Source organism: Equus caballus, chromosome 18 (genome assembly GCF_041296265.1).
Source record: "Equus caballus isolate H_3958 breed thoroughbred chromosome 18, TB-T2T, whole genome shotgun sequence".
Classification (NCBI taxonomy): Eukaryota; Metazoa; Chordata; class Mammalia; order Perissodactyla; family Equidae; genus Equus; species Equus caballus.
In genome coordinates, this window is record NC_091701.1 from 10194028 (window position 1) to 10210247 (window position 16220).

The 16220-nt window shown below is 43.6% G+C and overlaps 1 pseudogene; it reads right to left on the reverse strand.

Moving 5' to 3' along the window:
• Window positions 1–16220, reverse strand: part of LOC138915141 (serine/threonine-protein kinase MARK2 pseudogene) — a 53396-nt pseudogene that overhangs the window by 25772 nt on the left and 11404 nt on the right.

Below are 16220 nucleotides of genomic sequence, written 5' to 3' on the forward strand. Positions count from 1 at the left end.
AACTTCCACTGTTGCCTAAACGCCTGGATTCAAATCTCAGAAACCTTAATTACTGGCTCTGTCACCTCCAACAAGTTACTTGATTTATTTGTTCATAAGTCTCCTCATCTATAAAATGAAGGTAACAATATCTACCTCATACGGCAATTGTAAGTCAAAAATGAACACACATTTAGCACAACTTCTGGTACATGGTAACGGTCCCATAACCATGGGCTTTCATTATTATTCTACAACATTAAATACAGGTCCACAATCGCTTATCCAAAACTCTGGAGGCCAGAGGGGTTCTGGAATACACAATTTTTCAGGGTTTAGAAAGGTAAAATAGTACACACAGTTTTATATACATAAATAAATATATATCCCCTCAAACAGAATCTGGGGCAGCAACCCACAATCGAACATATTAATATTTTTGCAGCAAAACATCCCCTAAGCAAGTAAATAAAGACTGTAAGGAGGCTCGTGTTAGTTCACTTCAGGTCAAACGACAAACAAAAAACACTAGCTTTTCAGAGCTGTTGGGATTTGGGAGCTGCGAAGACAGGACTGTGGGCCTCTCCTCACAAAAAGCACCCGGTCCCCCCAGGATGCTGTGTTTCCACCGAGCCCACTGGAAGAGGAAGAGCCGGCCCCGTGCGGCTCCGTGCGGCCGCCCAGTACCGCGCTGTTCGGCAGGATAAAAGTTGTCGAGATCAAGTGGGAAACCTGCGCAGCACGGGTCTCCCTCAGCCCCTCCAGGCCGCCCAGGCAGCCTCTCCAGGTCAGACCACTCTTACCTTTCATCCCTTCTCACCTCAAGAGGGAGGAGGGAAGAAAACAACAGTAGCTGGAGGTACGTGCAGAAGCTACCCCACCATCCTTCTCTTTCTTCAAGTTTTAATCAAGGAAAACAGGAAGAGGAGACCAGATCCACGAGGGCAGCCGTTTTCAAACTGTTTGGTTGTTGTTTTCATTTTTAATGTCTGAGTAGTCCAGAAAAGAAGCCTCATAAACAAGTCTCCCATCTCCCTCCACGCCACCCATGGTCACTGTGACAACACAGAACCCAGTGAGTCCTGGCGGGTTGAACAGCACCCGCACGGGCAGCCCTGCGGTGTTCTGGCTGTGTGAGGGCATTATTTAAATAACCAAATACTCAACCCCCAGGATGACTTCTATTACCCGAGAAAGTCTAAAGCCAGGTCACAGCAGGTACCAGTGGCTCCAGGAGAATGCATACTGATCCTAACAGGAGTCTCAGCGAAAGAGCTAAAAAAGGCACGTTTTCCTGAAATATCATATAAAATGCTCCAAAAACAAACTGTGCTCTGTTTAACTCCCATCCCCAAATTATATGCAAATTACCAGCCTGACGCTTCTCCTGGAGGAATCATGAATGGTTCCCAGCACTGAAGAAAAAGTGTTTACACACAGCAGGTGCTCAGTGTTTGGGTTCAGGGCTGACAAAGTACGGCCCTCACTGGCCCTCCGCCTGTTCCTGTAAATTAGTCTTAGTGGAACACAGCATCCAGTTCATTTGCTTCTTGTGTGTGGCTGCTTTTGCACTATAATGGCCCAAATGAGTTGAATATTTGCAAGAAGACCAGCCGGTCCATCAAGCCTAATGTATTTATTATGTGGCCTTTAAGGAAGTTTGTGGACCCCTGTTCTTATGAAAGGAGCACTGGCTAGGAAATCAAAGAGACCTACATTTACATCCCAGTTCCATAACCACGAGCAGAAATCACCTCCTAATTCTGGGTAATTTCAGTTACCTCATGTATAAAATCAGGATGCCACCATCTATCCTGCAGGGCTGTTGTGAAGATTCAATGAGATAAGACAGATAAAATCCCTAACACATAGTAAGCAGGCAATAAATGGTAGCTACTAAACTGCAATTAGTACCAAATAGATTTGTCGACCACGTTAACACTCAAATGTAAACTAATTCAAGCTCCACCCAACTATTTTTCTAAATAAGACACTGGGCTGGCATTTATCTACGTTCCCTGTTAACAGAAGGAATAACGACACCCAAATACCATTGTTTTGGAAGGTGAAAATTACTTCCCTTCTCTCCTCTTTTCAGTGCTTAATTAAAACCAAAAAATTTCAAGAAGCCAAGCTTCAACATTTGTTTAACATAAAGCAAATCCTTTCAATCCATAACATACAAACATGTCAAACAAAACCTAAAATGTACCTCAGGCTCTGAATGAGAAATCTTGATCAATCATCAAGAAAAAAAAAAAGCGAGGGGGAACTAAAAGAAACGTTTTCAGATTTTGGTAAAGCTACTGGGAATGCCTGTGGAGCAGCCTCGCTAAACACCTGGGTTCACTCGTGTCACCAGTACTCGTTGAGCTCCTACTATGGTCCAGGCTGTGGGCTCCAGGTGTGAATGAGGCACGCTGTCACCACACTTAAAGAGCTCATAAACAAGAGGGGGTGGCGGGGGCCAGCAGTGTGTACAGTTAGAACCATAAGACAGGGCCCTGACCGCAAAGCCATCTGCATGAAGTCACCTAAGATAAGAGGGCCTGAGGCCTCCCGAGAGTGTACCCAGTCAAACAGCTGCACTGCACAGACAGGTAAAGTGACTTGTCTGTGATTACATGCAAGTGGGGAGCAAACGCCGTCTTTCCTTTGCACCAAGCTGTCTTTCTTAGAAATTATGTCACAAAGGGTCAAGTCTTAATCTTTCACTCCTTTGTGACCCTGCAAATGCTATTCTGGAAAAACTATCCAATCCTGAAAACCCTGGATTCCTCCAGGCAGTGTTACTACTTTCTTCTTCTGTCTTCCCACCCAATTCTGTCTCTCTATGATTGCGCATGATACTATATTATAATCACTTGCTTATTTGTCACTGCCCACCTCCAGACTACCAGCTCCTTCAAGACAGGAAGCAAGCCTTGACAGCGACTGCTGATGTCTGAATGCTTATTGGGTGGCAAGCGTGTGATAGCTTTATACACACTCTTTCATTGAGTGCTTATAATAACTTGAATAGCCCAACATTACAGATGAGGAAACTAAAGCTTGGAGAGGTTAAGAAAGCTCACGCAGTCTAACACACTCCGTAGGTTACTTATTTAACATGCGTGTTACCTCAGTCCTGTCCCTAACCTCCTTCCTAACAGGAGTCAGACATTGGTCAAGCATTTCTCCCTCCTTCACACCAGATGCTTCATTCAGTGGAGGGTGGACCCGATCTTAAGGCCAGGAGGTTAAGCATGACGGTTGAAAGCAATCATGGACACCGTCAATTTCCCAGTGATGCCGGGGTGGGCAAGCAAAGCCATTCTGGCCACTGTGATGTGAAAGTCTGCCGGCAAGCTTCTGAGGAAGGTTTCCTCTCAAGTAAAAGATACACGGACACTCTTCTTCCCTGGACACTGCTTTTACTGCAGCCTTCTTAAATTCTTAATGGGAATTACTCAACCTCCTTATAGAAACTTTGAGTCAGTTTTCAGGCACTTTCAGCCAGAAGCATCCTAATATGCACACAGAAAGAGTGGTGGAGCCGTGATTTAAACACAGACAAGGTGTGTCACAGACCTCAAAAACGTATCGACTCGACTATCACCTCTCATTTCTGTAACACTCCCACCATCCAGCACCAGTGCTGAGCACATAAGAAGCACTTGCTAACTTCAGCTAAATGAATAAACAGATGAATCAGTAAAATTCTAAGCTCAGCTTCCAAAGACAGGATAAATTTTATACCCAGTTGTAAGTGAAATATTAGGGTCCTCGGTAACATCATTAACAAGTATAAGGCCTGCTGACCCTTAGACGAGATGGAGGCTTAAGTATTTGGAAAGCAGAGTCTAAATCAGAACAAACAAAGGAATCTGGTAGGCACCAGTTTCCAAGTGCAAATCAATCTCAGAAGACTGGGTCAATAAAAAACTACGAAAGATTCTGTTCCTGTGAGCCCCTTTCACAACGTCTATGGCACCTAGTAGCAGTTATACAAAGTTCCCACTCTTTCTTCCAGCTCAACCTTGATCTAAAGGGGCCACCTCTTGGCAAACTGAAAGACAGTATGGGGGGGCGGCAGGCAAGGAGAACGAGACCTCTGCAGCACTTCAAGTCCTGCCCAGTTTCTTTCATGAAAATTCAGTCCTTGAATGGGAATATGGGCACCCCTCACAACTCACGTGGGTCATGGGACCCTGCGGCCCCCTCCCACCCACCAAGGCCGCATTAAGAGCCCTGATCTTCAGAACCTGAAGGACATCCTCCAGGCCATTACACACAGGTCACAGGAGAATCCTTGGCAACTCAGACTATTTCTAGCCAGGCACCTGGGCCAACTTCAAACCAGTGACCTGAAGGTAAAACGTTCCACATCCTATTGCCAATTCCATCCCCCAGAGAAAATCAGTGAAGACATTTGTTATTCACACGGAGGGCCACTCACCGAGGTCTCATGACCCATTGCTGTAAGACACAATATTCACTTTAACTTCAAGGCTGCAAGTGCTTGTAAACTTTCCAACATAAAAGCCTCTCTTTATCTGTTCAGTTAGCCTTCTCTCAAAGTGCTAAAGGATAAGGCTTTTTTGATTTCCAACAAAAATCAAAGAAAACTCTACTAGCTCTAGAATGAAATGCCCAAAAGCCACAACCTGACTGAGTGTCTTATTGGAAGCCAAGGAATCATGTTCGCTGCTCACAAAGGATTTTTTCCTAAGGCCCAATTTTGATTCACCAAGGCAGCCTGGCCACTTCTAAGAGTGCCTGGTATAGCACAGCTTACCTTGTAATTGCTAGAGTTCACCCACGAGGTAGCGAGTCCATCCACAAGCTTATCTAACATAGTCTGGTCATGCTCAAGGTCAGCAGACTTCTGCTTGTCTGAAAAATAGTCTATGAGTTCTTGGCCAACCTGCAGTCGTTTCCCCACATCCTTCTGCAACACCTGTGCCAGGCAGGACTCCATGCGCAGCTCCATGGTGGAATTCAAATCCAGATGCAGCAAAAGCTAGAGGGCAGTCAGGGTGACAGGCCCCGGTAAACGTATCCAGGAGGTGGCCTCTTTGTTTGCTGAAGGTTACTAAGAGCCTGTGTTTCAAAGATGCAATCCGCGGAATGGCAACAATGCACCACGTGTGTCTGAAGAGCAGCTGGGAGGATATTAAAAGTCCAATTTAAATAACTAGTAGGAGATAAAGGAGTGAGTGGCAGAGCGATGTTCTACTATTGGGTCTGAAATACTTCAGAATTCAGCAGTCCATTCTGAAAAGTAAGAGAAGAAAACAACAATCAGCACAGATAACATAACACTCAAATGTTATGAAACAGTAAATCACCGACAAAGCAGTTCACGTTGTAGAATCCTTTACAATCACAAGCGGAGTGAGAAGCATGAACGCTTGGCAACCACAGCAGAATAACCTAATTATTATTTTTATCAGGAAGAACACTGAAGCCCAAAACAAGAAGCCAATGAGCTACACAGTTGGTGGGTTGATAGTTTTCACAATTTTCCAGCTTGTAAGTGCACCAGTCAGGAAAGCAATCCTCTGCTTTAGCAAGCATATTTATTTCTAGCTTAAATTTTGCTTCCCTCTAAGACCCTACCACCACTCTTTGTCTGAATCACTGCAGGCAGAGTAAGTGGCTTACTGCCTCACTCTCAGTTTTCTAAAAGACCAAGTGCTGGGCCGGCCCAGTGGCACAGCGGTTAAGTGCACACGTTCCGCTTTGGCGGCTCAGGGTTCACCGGTTCAGATCCCGGGTGCGGCCATGGCACCGCTGGGCAAAAAGCCATGCTGTGGTAGGCATCCCACATATAAAGTAGAGGAAGATGGGCAGAGATGTTAGCTCAGGGCCAGTCTTCCTCAGCAAAAGGAGGAGGATTGGCAGCAGATGTTAGCTCAGGGCTGATCTTCCTCAATCGATCGATCAATCAATCAATCAATCAATGACCAAGTGCTGGATATGGGGCAGGCCCCTCAGAAACACCAGTGACCAAAGTGGCCGGCCTGGTAACAGTAACCAAAGTCAAAGGCAGCACCTACACCAACCTTGCTCAGCAGCTTTACAACAGGGTGAGCAGTAGTCCCAGCCTCCGCCCCCCGCCAACAAAGAAATGAGAGTGACGGAGGGAGAAAAAGAAACAGGCTCCCATCCTGATCCGTTATTGACACAGTATTCTCAGCTGACAACAGCACCACTTGGGCCTGGCATTTGTTATGAAATCAGGAGATCTCAAAATCATGTTTGGAGTGGCGCAAAATACAGGAAATAGGCAAAGCACCAAAATCATTTTCCTTAGACAAACTGAACAAGCTGACCACTTAATCTGCTGGACCAACTGAACACATTTATTTCTTACTTCAATTTCTTCTCTCATTTCCTTTCATTCTAACCTACGAAGACCCACAGAAAACCTATCTTCAAGATGCAGCAGCCTACTGAAACTGTACTAAATAGAAATGTTCTTGACACAACAGTAAATCCCAGATCTCAGGTGCAGCAGGTAAATGTGCACTTCTAAATTACATGAAACTTGGGGCCAGCCCTGGGGCCGAGCGGTTAGGTGCGCACACTCCGCTTCGTTACACACCAACAGATCACTGATACACTCCTCCTTCCTCTAAACATCTACTTTTCATTCTCAATGGAAACAATCTCATATCCTTTACTCCTTCAAAGGGCCTAAAGTCAACAGACACCAACCAATAATGATGATGATAATACCATTTTTAAGCATCTACCCAAGGTGTCAGGTTCCTTGCTAGATGATTTATATAAAATCTCTAATTCTCCAACCAACACGGTCAAGTAGGTAGCAACATCCCTATTTTACAGACGAAGAAACTGAGGCAAGGTATGGGTGAGTGATTTCCCAAGGCTCCATGAACCACGAGTCTCCTTTCCCCACCTTCAAACCCTTGCTATTACCAGTCTGGCCTAGCTCTGTTCCGACTCAGGGAAAGGAGGTCAGACTTCACGCTTAGCTAGCAAGCAACAGGCAAGGGAGCAAAGTCCCCATTCCTGGGAGAGGAATGATGGCAGTCATTCAAGACTCTCTACTGTGAGTTTCAAAATACACACTGTACAAAAACCTCCCCTTCAATCAGAATTGTGTGAGATTTCTAACAAATAATACACACGTCCTGAAGGTGATTACACAATAAAGGCTGAGCACACTCCGAAGCAGGTCACAAACTCCTGCGTAGGAAACCCCAGAATGAAAGACACTGGACGCCCGCAGGCAGACAGCGGACTGCATCCTTGCTTTCCTTTTTTTCTTAATTAAAAGAAAAAAGCAACGTGATCAGCTTACATTTATGCTTACTAAACTGGATTTGTTTGGTACCTTTTCCCCATGCTTTTGAGCACCTTCCCCATCTCTGCCTTCATGGGGAAAGTGGGTATTCAGGGAATATCAATCACATAGTTCTTGAATCACACTGTACAAAAGGGCACGGCCTCCGTCCCACTCCTGCCCCAGCCACCCAGGGTCCCTGCCTGAAAGCAAATAATGTCACTGGTTTCCTGTGGATCCTTTCAGACATATTTTTAGCTACTCAAGCAAGTTTACCTGTTCTTCTCCTTGTACCCCACAGGAAGAGCTTTCTGGGCATTTATAATTACATCATAAAGAGAGAAACCAACAGCAAACCAAGAAAACTACAGGCAAACGTTCACTTGGCAACAGAATTAGATAAAGACCTGATATTTTCAAAAATGCAGACAACTTAGAAAATAAACAAACAGGAGGAGGAGGATTTGGAGGACCTGGAGGAGGACGTGGGGGAGGTAAAGATCTCTTCCTTCCCCCCAACCCACCCAGGCTCTCTATGGGGAAGAGAGCGCCAAGGAAACCGCCGTCTGAAGATGCCCTGGACCCCGCGCTCACTGAGGAGACCCAGGGCTGAGGTGAATACAAACCAGGCCTGTGACTGTGCGTAAGGCATTACTGGGAGGCACTGGGACACAAGGACAGACGGGACTCGGCGCCTGGCCGCAGGAGCTCACGGACTAGAGCAGCGCCTGTTCGAAGTCCCCGCCGTCACTTCTGTAATCACCACTCAAGAGAGATGTCACACACAAGATGACCTTAGAGCAGTGCTGACATCAGAAACTACTCAGAATCTAACACTATTGCTAAGCTTTAAAAAAACGTTCAACTTTCACACATTTTCCAAAATAATAAAGAAAAAGGTAAAAATGATGTAGAAGAAAAGGTAAGTGACGTGAGAAAAGCCAAGCACCTCTTCTCTTCTCAATTTACCAGGCAAAGTTTTCTCCTTCAGCAAAATCTCACTATGAAAGCTTGGGGCACCCTAAATGCTACTGTGTCAGTCCCCGGGGAAAAGGGACACATTTCAGGTGTTTCTGGAAAATGCCCCAACTCCCCTCAAACCCAACCCCAGATGCAACTGCCCTTCCGTTCCCCAACATCACGTTCTCTGCTCCCACTCCAGGAGGAAGCTTCCAGCATCTCAACCTTGTCCTGCCACTTCATTTTGGTCTTAGGGGCAAAGCAAGAAAAGGTCAAGACAATGGTCCTACAGTCATTCTCCTTTATAGCACCTGCAGAGCAGAAACTGACAGAGCAACCTGGACCAGAACAACAGCCCAACTCTGCTGCAGGAAGACAGGATGAAGTTAAAAGATACCAGCTCCACCAAGAAAGAAGAATGAATGAGGAGACACACAATAAGACAGTCTGATGTAATAAAAAGAGCAACAAAGTGGAGAATTCCAACCTCTAGTCTTGACTCTGCTACTTCCTGAGTGGCACTGGGGAGAATACTGGCTTCATATACATTAAAAAAGAACAGGGATGGAAAGGGCTGGCAAGGGCAATTTTTATAAATAGCACCTCTCTCTATCTCCTTATTTCTCACGACATTTCTGCATTATAACAATTTTTGTAACGATGATCCCATTTGAAATGTTATAGAGACACTCTGCCCTGCTCTGCCATGATAGGTCTGCTCTTCCTCTACCTGTCACGTCTGTTCTCTCCTTCTCCTCCCTCCCACAGACCCCCTCTCTGAAGCCCATGCGTTCACTCCGTGAACAAACATCTACTCTCTGCCGATGAGGTGACTAGTGTGGTACTATGCTAACTCCTGGAAATCACCAAATGTAAGACACGCTCAAGGCCCTCGAGGAGGCTGTTGCCTGGAAGAAGGAAGAGAGAAATGCAAAGAGCTGCGACAGTGTTGGGACAAGTCCTAAATTGGGGGTTTGCAGAGGGTGGTATAGGTGGCAGAGAAAGGAAGATGAAACCCTCCCTGAGGGAATTCAAGGGGGAATTTCAGGGATGGGCATCGCAGTCACAGCAGCAGATGCAGCGGCCGCTGTCCCAGCCCTGCTTTCCTGGGTCAGCCCGCAGGTCACGCCTCACTCACTGCAGACGCAGCCTCCAGCCTCCTTCCCTGTCTCCTCTCAGTTTCCTCAGCGGCTTCAACATCCACCTGGCTGGCCACACCCTCTCCTCTCCGCCTCCTCAGACCTTCAACCTTCCAGCTGTCTGCTCTCAGGCCTCAGCAACCTCTCCCTGTCTCTCTCTCAGTTCCCACTGCACAACCACAACTGCCCAACCTTCAGCTCTTTAGTTCAAGCACAGCGCCCCAACCCACTCAATGCCACACACCCCCCCCAATTTCGCTTTCTTTCAGTCTGGATTAAATCCCATGGGGGTGTTAACAGTCTGAGACTACCCTCAACTTCCTCTCTCTCTGGAACAGTGCCGGCAAACTGGACCCTTGCATGAACTCCGCACAGCTCATCGCAAGCGGCCTTCTTGTGCCTGCAGCAGACAGTCACTCGGGCCGAAGAGAAGACACACACACCCCTCCAACCAGTTTCATTTTTAACTGATGATGATAAACTTCAGAAAGGCCTTCACCACCACCCCGCATTCCAACTCATGTTCTCTTCTAAGTTTGCCTGCCCTTCTCTCCCAAACGACTTGCCCACCTCCTCAGGCGCCCAGCTCCCTACCCTGCAGCTCTCTCCGGACATTCTTACCTCCTACTTGGTTGATAAAGAAAGCAGTGCAGACGACTTAGAGCTTCCACCACCAAATCATGGCAACCACCCGCATCTTTCTCCCTCCTATGATAAGGAGGAAAACTCTCATTTTTGCCTCCTCGGACCCTGAACTTTTCAATTGTCTGCTCTCCAGCATCAGCAAGCTCTCCTCCTCTCCTGGCTCATTTCCAGAAGCTTATAAACTTCTTCTAACTCACCCATCTTTCAAAGGCCTTCTCTTGGGCTGCCACATCTTTCATCAATGACACCATTAACAGTGAAGTTTCTTTAAACAGCTGTCTACACCAGCTGGCTGCATGGATGCACTTCCCGCCCCACCTGCAGCCCCTCTGATTGGGCTTCCCCCGCCAGCACTGCTCTCCGGGAGCTGCTCTTGTCACATCACCGACGACTTCCATGCTGGAAAGTCCAAGGGACACTCTTCTGTACTTCAGCAACTCCACATCTCGGCAGCATTCCAAAGCTCACCACTCCTTCCTTCAGAAAACCTCCCCATTTCCCAGAAAACAAGTGATCTCGCGCCTTCCTGCTACTTCTCCGGCTGCATCTACCAAGCTTCTTTAATCCTCTCTCCTCCCTTTCCAGGGCTCTGGTGACAGGCTCAGTCCAATGCTTCCTGTCTTCTCACTTTGTTCACTCCCAAACCATCAGCATCCATTCCCATGAATTTAAAAACTGCCTATAAACTGAGGACTCCCAGATTTCTAGCTCCAGTCCAAACATCTCTAGTCACACACACTGGCCTCCTCTTGGTTCTGAATTCTACCACTTCAGGGCCCTCGCTCTTGCCATTCCTTCTGCCTGAAACACTCTCCTTATGCCTACACTAGCCTCGCTGTCGACTTCAGCTTAAATGTCACCTCCTCGGTGAGCCCTTCAAAAACCACTCTAAGCGGGTCCCTTGTCACTGCACCCTGTTCTCTTCCTTCAAAGCACTTATGACAAGACGTAATTCTAGTGCATGTAAGTTTCCGTTTGCTGTCTGACTTTCCCAGAGGATAGCCCTGTGAAGAAGGGGACCTTGTTTATTTTGTTTACCTCTGTCACCAACAAGGCACTGGAGAAGCATTTGTGGAATGAACGAAGTTTGCTTGAGTCGAAAATCAGAAGACAAATATTCACTGGTAGTCATTAATAGAGTTCAATTTCTTCTTGGGGAGTGGGAGTAACGGGGGCATAGAAAGAATGCAAAAAACATTCCAGGTAAAAGAAATGTGCAAATAAACATGGACAAGCACAAAGACAAGAGACTGGGGCCTCTTCAGAGAAAAACAAGCAATTTGGAAAGGCCAGAGGACCGGTTCCCAGCCTGGAAACACTGCTGACCCCCACCCTTGGGGTGAGAGGGTAGACTTATTAAAAGGTTGTCTGAGAATTATTCCATACACACACCAAATGAAACCCCACATCCTTTAGCAGTCACTCCCTAACCCCCTTTGCTAAACCCACAAAACCCAACAATCTACTTTGTGACTGAATGGATCTGCTTTTTCTGGACATTTCATATAAATGGAGTCATAAAATACATGGCCTTGGGTGTCTGGCTTCTTTCATTTAGCACACTATTTTCAAGGTTTCTCCATGTTGTTGTGTGCATCAGTGCTGCACTCCTTTTCATGGCTGGGAAACATTCCACGGTGTGCACAGTACAGGTACAGACAGTCCAGCTGCGATCTGCCTCGGAGCACTGCTCTCACTGGTGCCCCTAAGTTATGCTATGTCGTCTCGCGTTGTCTGTCTTCTGCATGGAGCATACAAGGTCTAAGTTATGGCATGTCGTTTTGCGTTGTCTTCTGCGTGGAGCATACGAGGTCTAAGTTATGGTATGTCATCTCATGTTGTCTGCCTTCTGCATGGAGCATACGAGATCTAAGTTATGGTATGTCGTTTAGTGTTGTTTGTCTTCTGCATGGAGCATAGGAGGTGTTCACTAAACACTTATTGTTGAACAATGAATGAGGGATAGCTGTTTTTTTATTTTTAATTATTGTAAAAGATATGTAGGATTTACCATTTTAACCACTTCTAATTCTTCAGTTCAGCAGCATTAAGCACACTGACATTGTTGTGCAACCACCACCACCACGGTATGTTGTATTTTTGTTTTCGATCATCTCAGAGTATTTTCTAATTTTCCTTGTGATTTCCTCTTTGACCCACTGGTGACCTAGGAGTGTGCTGTTTAATTTCCACATACTTGTGAATTTCCCAAATTTCTGTCATTGATATCTAATTTTATTCCTTTGTGGTCAGAGAACATAGTTTGTATGATTTCCATCCTTTCGATTTATTGAGTCTTGTTTCATGCATGCCATACAATCTATCCTGAGGAACGTTCCACACGCACTTGAGAACAACGTGTATTCTACTGTTATTGGGTGCTACAGTGTCTACAGATGTCCGTCCCTTAACGATTTAGAGTTGGTCTGCATCTAGACCATGGTTAAGAAAAAAACTTGTCAATTATCAAAATCTTAAATTTTTCATGTTACCTCCCACTTTTTATACTGACTACTTATCCCATATATACATAAAAATCAGGTCTCCCCTTTAAAAATTAAAATCTCAGTTTCTAGCACCATATTAAGAGGTGGTTTCTAAGAGCGAAACCCGCTTAAAAGGTAAGCAGAAAAGATCATCTATGCTCGCAGCGGAGATTTTCTAAGAGGTTTCTGAAACGTGACGTCCCCAGACTTAGGTGGGTAAGAAGAGAGGAGCATTTGATATGTCATTTGATAGCACGACAGCACAATGCAATGTAAGTGACCTAGCAGAGCAAAATAATTTGGAACGTCAGCTGCGCAATGACAAAGACTATCGAAAAGACAACTTCACATACTGCTTCCCACCCACCCCCAGTCAACCATTTTTCAAGCATACCAACTTTAAATCTGTACCTTGCTAGGCTTACGCACAACAGCTAGGGAAAATTTGCTATATTTCTCAATTATGACAGAACATTGCTATTACTAAAATGACATTTTTATACTCATACTTTATGGATTCAGGAAAAAAATTCCAAAAGCACCACAACTGAACAACAGAAAAACAAACAGCCTGATCAAAAAGGGGGCAGAGGATATGAACAGACATTTTTCCAAAGAAGATATACAGATGGCCAATAAACACATGAAAAGATGTTCAACATCCCTAATCATCAGGGAAATGCAAATCAAAACTACACTAAGATACTACCTTATGCCTGTTAAATTGGCTATAATCACTAAGACTAAAAATAATAAATGTTGGAGAGGATGTGGAGAGAAGGGAACTCTCATACACTACTGGTGGGAATGCGAACTGGTGCAGCCACTATGGAAAACAGTATGGAGATTCCTCAGAAAACTAAAAATAGAGCTACCATATGACCCAGCTATCCCACTACTGGGTATCTACCCAAACAACTTGAAATCAACAATCCAAAGTAACATATGCACCCCTATGTTCATTGCAGCACTATTCACAATAGCAAAGACATGGAAACTATCCAAGTGCCCATCGACTGATGATTGGATAAGGATGCGGTATACATACAACAGAATACTACTTAGCCAGAAAAAGAGACAAAAGCATCCCATCTGCAACAACATGGATGGACCTGGAGGGAATTATGCTAGGCGAAATAAGCCAGACTGAGAAAGACAAACACCAGATGATTTCACTCATGTGGAATATAAACAAACACACAGACAAAGGAAACAGTTCGGTGGTTATGGGGGGTGCCCCACAGGGGGTGAAGGGGAACACTTATGTGGTGACAGACAAGAAATAATGTACAACTGAAATTTCACAATGATGTAAACTATTATGAATGCAAATTAAGAAAAATTCCAAAAGCACAAAAAAGAGATCTGTGCCTTACTATGTTAGCATATACTGAACTGGACATGCGGATGTTCATGCTTTCCAAACTGAGTTGTGGCTGCCTCGGTATTTTTTCAACATTGACTTATGCTCATGCAAGAAAACATGCTTTTCTTTAAAACACTGAAAGACCTAACCCTCACTCTAGTCCTACATTTAAGGAAAAAAGATCACTTAAGAATGTACTTGAATATAATCAAATATGCACTTTAATACACTGCTGATGAGAATAAAATTCATAGCTATTTAAGACAATTTGGAAACATCTATCAATAACCTTTCAATATATCTTTTGATTCGACAAGTCCAAATGCGAGAATTTATCTAAGGAAATAATCTGTCAAGTACACTACAATATAAAGTTGTTCGTTGCAGCTGTTCATGAATTTTTTTTTTTTAATGAAAATAACCCTAAATGTTCAAGAACAGGGAATTGGGAAAGAAATTACAGTGCATCCAAACAACAGCAAACCGTGCAGTCACTGAGAATGATAGTAAAAGCATGTTCTTATTGGCCTGGAAAGATCTCTACAACCAATTTAGTGAAAAAGGCAACTAGAAAACAGCATGTTGGTGTTTATGACACCATTTTTGTTTCTAAAATAAAAAGTAGTCACTTATATACTCCATGCACAGAAAAAGTATGAGAAGGAAATATACCAAAATGTTAACACTGTACTTTTTACAATGAAAATATACTATTTATATAACAAGAAATAACACATGTTAAAAATAACAGTGGTACTAACAGAACGACACTGCAGCCTATACATACACGTACTGGCTCGTATATGCATAGAATATCTGGAAGATTGTTTAAGAAACAAAAAACAGTGGTTGCCTCTGGGAATGGGATGTGGACGAATGGAGAAAAGGGTGAAAGAAGACTTACATTTCACTCTATTTCTGTATACCTTTTAAACCCTTTAACCATGTACATATTATTTATCCAAAGGGAATATAAATTTTAAAACATTAAAAAGTATGTTAATATTCTTCCTAGTCAAACCATACCGTACCCAATAAATACCAGACAGTTATTTGTAAAGTCAAAGAGAATTGTAATCCTGACACCATAGGCATCATCACTTACTACACTGAGAACTGAAAAATATAAAAAGGTCCAGTTATTCAGCAAACTGTCCATCTCTAGTACTCAACTCAAGAAGGCAGGATTAGCAACACCTATAAGGAAACAAAGGTTATTTCTGAACCTTGTCCAGCCATGGAATTCTTGCAAAGTCAAAGACAGAAATACAAATACATAATGAGAAGATAAGTGCTCAATTCATTTTTGACCACTGAACTACAGCCATGTTTTAATTCAAAAATGACACATGACATGACAGGGTCATATGCTTTTACAAAATTACATTTTTAAGTGTATTAACTACAGGATTCTCATATTGCAGGTTGGGTTTTGTTAAAACCTGTAAGGTGGATAATTTGGCAAAAATTTTAAAGACACATAACTTTCAACCCAAAATACTGACTTACAGGAACCTATTCATACATGTGCAAAATAAATTATTACAGGATTATTCTCTGTAGCATAGTTTATAAACACAAAAGACTAGAAAAAACTAAATGTTCCTCAATAGAGGGCTGGGTAAATTACGGTATGCCATACAACGGCCTACTACTCAGCCATACTCTTCATTTAAAAAACAATGAGGAACCTTTTAATGTACCGACATAGAATGATTTCCAAGACATATTAAGTAAAAAAAAAAACAAAACAAAAACGCAAAATGCAGGGTGGTCTGTCATAGGTTACCATCTGTACAAAAAAGAAGAGGAAGGAGTGTGAGTGTGTGTATATATACACATTTTTTTCACATATATCATTAACATTGATGTCTCCAGGAAGGGAACTGAGTGGATGGCAGATAGGATAAGAGGAAAACTTAAATTTTAGATCATGTGTATTATTTGCTCAAAAAATTTAAAAAACGTAATGCACTTAAGTAGCAGTTCTATTTCTCCTTTCTAGGTAATTTAAACAAGATGAAAGGAATCTTCATATATAACTACAACAAATTTAAACTCATTCATAATAAAAAGGGACAGAAGAATATCCCCTAGGTATCTTTTTAAAAAGATTTTACAGCCCATAATGCATGTAATAAGCTTGTTCCTACAAGAAAAATTATATAATTTTAATAATTCCATCACTATCCAGAAGCAATCTCAATAGCAACCAGTTTCCCAAAAGCACCATGTCTAACCCCCACCCCCAAAATTCCAAAATTGAATCACTGATCAGTTGATGATTCACGTAAAGATTTAAAGACAGAATAGCCTTGAATTTATCAAGACCTAGAGCTCTCTGCAGGATG